Consider the following 5,500-nt stretch of genomic DNA (forward strand, 5'->3'; position numbering starts at 1 on the left):
CTCTCCCTCTCCCTCTCCCTCTCTCTCACACCAGTTATACTCTTGCCCCCGTCTTTCCTCATGCATCAAAATGAGAATTCTGTGAGACACTGGGCTCTCTGACGTTCCTGGAAGAGCCCCAGCAAATGCCATGGAGCGCTCTGGTCTGCAGCAGAGAGGGCATTTGCAGCATCCTGTCTGTCCCTGCCGGCTGGCTCCTCTTGGAAACATAAGGGACCTTATTTATATATCTGTCAACACAGACTATAATGGCCCCAGGTCATCACATTGCTTCTTCTTTCCTCTATAGTCTCCCCTCCCTAGGTCTATACTCAAGATCAGCTCACTGCAGGCCCAGTAACTCCATCAGATATTTTAATATTAGCCTGTTACCCAGGTAACCTGGAGTGCTTAGCGAACCATGGTAGGAGGGCACTGGGCTGCAGGCGGGGAGTCTTGCGGCTGGCTATCTCTCTGTACTTCAGAGAGAGGGTTCAAACGTAGAGGTTAAATTCATGTCTGTGACTTCCGCTGCCAGCTGTGCACTCTGTGGTCCGTCGTCCCTGTGGGTTTGAGAAGTGGAATTTACTACTGCAGGAGCTGTTTGGCAGCTGACTACATTCTTACGGGATCAAGTTAGTGCATGACCCCGTATATTAGGCAAACATTGAAGTTCGGAAGTTTGAAATTAAGATATGGTACCTAGCTAGACAAAGAAAGAAACAACTTATGGAGATGAGGAAGGCTTAATATGACATTTTTTAAAAAATGAAATGCCCGAGGGATGGCTGAGCTTTGAAGTTAAATACTGCTCTTGCAGAGGACCTGGGCTGGGTCCCCAGACCCACATCAGGCATCTCATAGCCGCCTATGTCCCAGGTCTTTGGGGATCAGATTTCTTTACCTCTTTGAGTTCCTGCACTCAGATGCACATACATACATACATGTAATTAAAAATAAGCTATCCTGAAACTAGTTCTATTTCTCCATAGGAATTGATTGTACTTTTTTTTTTCCCAAAAGCCTTTAAACATAGTAACTTGAAATTCCTACTAAAAATCAGATACCCGCCAGTGCTCTCCAGTGGCCTAGCCTTCGTTTTTCTTGATAATCCTGATACTATGTTTAAAGTTTTCTTTTTGAAATTTAAGACCTATAATTTTATCAAATACATTTCTTTAGGGTGTGTAAGTTAGTTTTCTAAAACGCTTGAGTTTCTGTGATAGTCGATCCTATTGATCACTTTGTTTAAGAAGATGATAAATAAATTTTTCACACTGAGTATGTTGTAGTTGGAGGAATTAAAAAAACAAAACACAAAACCAAAGCCTGGCTCTCTAGCCGGGGTAGCCTGGTGTGCCTGGCAGACCTTCCTTTCCTGCTTCCTCAGTACTGGGATTACAGACGTGGGCTTGCAGGAAACACCGGATGACACAGCATACATCCTATAACAGACGTCGCTTTGAACCATATGTTCATTGATCTTAGTAGATTCCCAGCACTGTACAGCCATCACCACTACCTAAGTCCGGTGTTTTCTGACTCCAAAAAGACAGCCTGTTCCCATTACCAGTCTTGCTTTAATCTTTTCCTTTGCTTAGATTTTTACTTTTATTTTGTGTATATAAGTATTTGTCTGCATTGTATGGATGTGCACCACATACATGCAGTGCCCGTGGAGGCCAGAAGAGGGCGTCAGATTCCCTGAAACTGAACTTACAGATGGTTGTGAGCCACCACATGGATGCTGGGAACTTAGGTCCTCTGCGAGAGCAGCCAATGCTCCTAACGGCTGAGCTGTCTCTCCAGCCCCTTTAGCAGTCTCTCTTCAAGAATAACCTTTTAATATATTCAGATTTGACGGCAGAGTTCCCATTGCATGTCTGAAAATGGTTTGCAGTGAATTCGTGCAATCGCTCCCTCCCATCAGACACATTGGCTCGTGAGTGGGAGGAGAGACTGCCCTGGGGATAACTCTCCACAGGGACCCAGCAGCCACTTGTAAGGACTGAACTGAATGAGTTTGGTCTTCTTTTTTTTTTTTTTGCCCTGTTGGAATTCAGTTACTAAAACTAGATTCTTGATGAGTTGAAAATGCAAGGTTTGTTGTTGGTTTGTGGTGGTGGTGGTGGTTTTGTTATTGTTTGTTATTTGGATTTGTTTCTGAGTTTGGTTTTTAATCACTGCTGGTCCTTTGCAGGTCAGTTTTGAGGTCAAACGTCCACAGAATTAGAGCAGTAGAATGTATCTCAGTAGTGTTTTAGCTATACTTCTATATTTAAAATAAGAGTATCTAGCCGGGCAGCTTTGGTACACACCTTTAATCTCAGCACTTGGGAGGTGGCCAGCCTTGTCTACAGAGCAAGTTCCATGACAGCCAGGGTTACACAGAGAAACCCAGAGAGAGAAAGAGGGAGAGGGAGAGGGAGAGGGAGAGGGAGAGGGAATGAGAATATCTATGCCTGAAGAGTCCTAAGAGTATGGTGTAGCTAGGCTGTGACTGAAGCGGTAACTTGAGGGAGCCGCTTGAACTAGGGAAAGCTGTCGAGTGGAGGGCTGCGGATCTCAGATTAGTGCAGCAGCAGCATCTTCCCTGTCAGCTGCCTCTGGCTCCTGTCACTTGGACCTCCACTAGGCAGTAAAATCGAATCACTATTAGAAAAGTATGTATCTTTTATCTGAAGGCATACTTTGCCATATTAAATAAAATCAGGGTTTTAAAATGTTTGATTTTTTTTTTCCCCCAGTCAGAAATTACCCCTTTCTTGGGGTTCTCTGGGCACTTTGGGAAACTGTTCTAACTTTTATTATTATCATTATTATCATCATCACTACTATTGTCATCATCACTGGGTAGAGGCAAGGGGGCGAGGGAGGTGGTCCAGCATGCATGTATTAAGCAGGCACTTGCCTTTTCTGACTGCTTTAAAGGACACTCACCAAGTGGCTCTACTGCTGCTGTCTTAAGAGCCTTCTTGCTCTTGCTTCAAACCTCCTTTTTCTGTCATGTGAGGTGCGTACTGGAGTCTCAACTGGGGAAGGCTCTCTCTCTCTCTCTCTCTCTCTCTCTCTCTCTCTCTCTTTGGATTTTTGAGGCAGGGTTTCTCTGTATAGCCCTGGCTGTCCTGGAACTCACTCTGTAGACCAGGCTGTCCTCGAACTCAGAAATCCGCCTGCCTCTGCCTCCCAAGTGCTGGGATTAAAGGCGTGCGCCACCACACCCGGCGAAGGCTCTCTTTTTGAACACAGATTTGTTCATTTTCTAGCACCAAGCTCAGGTGGGTCTCAAACGACCTCGGATCGATTTGTTTGCACTCTTCTCCCTCCTCGCTGCTCAGAAATGATCTGACATGATTTCCCTCGGAAAAGCAAAACCGAAGCTTCTCTTCTTAACCTTACCACCTACCGGATGTGACTTCACTCAATAACAGGCACTTCCAGAAGCTCGTGTGTGCGTGCATGGGTCTGTGCATTAGTGCGTGCGCGCGCGTGTGTGTGTGTGTGTGTGTGTGTATGTGTGTGTATGGGTCTGTGCATTAGTGCATGTGTGTGTGTGTGTGTATGGGTCTGTGCATTAGTGCATGTGTGTGTGTTTGTGTATGGGTCTGTGCATTAGTGCATGTGTGTGTGTGTATATATGGATCTGTGCATTAGTGTGTGTGTGTGTGTGTGTGTGTATGGGTCTGTGCATTAATGCATGCGTGTGTGTGTGTGTATATATGGGTCTGTGCATTAGTGCATATGTGTGTGTATATGGGTCTGTACATTAGTGCATGCGTGTGGGTGTGTGTGTATGGGTCTGTACATTAGTGCATGCGTGTGTGTGTGCGTGTATGGGTCTGTACATTAGTGCATGTGTGTGTGTATGGGTCTGTGCATTAGTGCATGTGTGTATGTTTGTGTATGGGTCTGTGCATTAGTGCATGTGTGTGTGTGTGTGTGTGTGTGTGTGTGTGTGTATGGGTCTGTGCATTAGTGCATGTGTGTTATGTTTGTGTATGGGTCTGTGCATTAGTGTGTGTGTGTGTGTATGGGTCTGTGCATTAGTGCATGTGTATGTGTGTGTTTGTATGGGTCTGTGCATTAGTGCATGCATGTGTGTGTGTGTGTGTATGGGTCTGCATTAGTGCATGCGTGTGTGTATGTGTGTGTGTGTATGCACGCACGCATCTGTGTGTGTACGTGTGCGTGTCTGAAATCCCACCTTGTTTTCCTCTTACTCCTCATTCCTAGACACAAAACAAAAGCATTTCCTGCTTTAAATTCCTTCGGCTTATTCTGAAAATACCTTCTAAGGGAGTGTGTATCCTGTTAGCCCCAACAAGTATAGACCCTCTATGTGTTTAGGAGATTACACTAAATACTATATATGCCTAACCACTTCAAACCTTCATTTAAGTAAAGTTGACCATCTCTCTTGAAAAAAAAAATTCCCCAAACTGAAATGCTCCAAAATAAATAAATAAATAAATAAATATCTGTCTGATGTGACAGGAAGGTCAAAAGTAGATGACCCCACGGCTGATCTCATGCCACAGATGCAGGTGACACAGCAAGCGGTATGCTCAACCCATGCTAATCACCATCAGGCTGCACAAAGTATTCATGAGACATAAAGAATTCCGTGCTTAGATTTGGATCTCATCCCCAAGATGTCACGTGTACAAATACACCAAAGTCAGAAGATGCCTGGGGAAGATGCCTGGCACTCTGGCCCCCAGCATTTCAGAGAAGGGACACTCAATCTGTATCATTAGCATGTGCTCGCATCATTGGGAAAAGTAGAAGAGGCATAATTTAAGTCAGGACGTTTCCACAGCACAGCCATTGCAGCCACCGAGGGGCGAGGTCAGAAAGCAGGCATGGGGATGCACATTTCCCTTGGCATGCCTTTACAGTGAATACAAATAATTCCACCTCGCCCTCCCACCCTCCCTCCCCCTCCCTTCCTCCTTCCCTCCCTTTCTCCCTCCCTCCCTTCCTTCCTTCCTTCCTCCCTTCCTTCTGTTCCTGTCATATCACTTCCTCTGTCGATGCTTCCAGCTTCTCATTACCCAGGATCCTTTGTGAAATCTGTTAACTACATCACTACCTTAAGTCCCAAGATCCTTTGAACACACAGCCCCATCCTGGAAGCTCTGTCTCACATATGGATCTTATTTTATCAACAATTGCATTCCTGGGCTGAAGGGGGACTATAGGAAAGTTCACAGAATAAGGTTCTGGACCCACAGATGGCTATACGGTTGGCATTTTTTTAAAGTCAAATACTCTGGCAGTATTTGCCCCTTGAGCCATAGTGAAAGCTGCAGCAGCCTTCCTGTACGGTAACACATGATCTCGTCATAGCACGGTGGTCCCGGGTAACACATGATCTCGTCATAGCACGGTGGTTCCGGGTAACACATGATCTCGTCATAGCACGGTGGTCCCGGGTAACACATGATCTCGTCACGGCACGGTGGTCCCGGGTAACACATGATCTCGTCATAGCACGGTGGTCCCGGGTAACACATGATCT

The 5,500-nt window shown here is 45.6% G+C and overlaps 1 protein-coding gene across 10 annotated transcripts in view; it reads left to right on the forward strand.

The window, feature by feature from the left end:
* The window catches only part of Fry (FRY microtubule binding protein), a 398,256-nt gene that overhangs the window by 235,087 nt on the left and 157,669 nt on the right, over positions 1–5,500 (forward strand). The window lies entirely within an intron of this gene.

The sequence above is a fragment of the Mus pahari genome, chromosome 23 (assembly GCF_900095145.1).
Source record: "Mus pahari chromosome 23, PAHARI_EIJ_v1.1, whole genome shotgun sequence".
Taxonomy (NCBI): domain Eukaryota; kingdom Metazoa; phylum Chordata; class Mammalia; order Rodentia; family Muridae; genus Mus; species Mus pahari.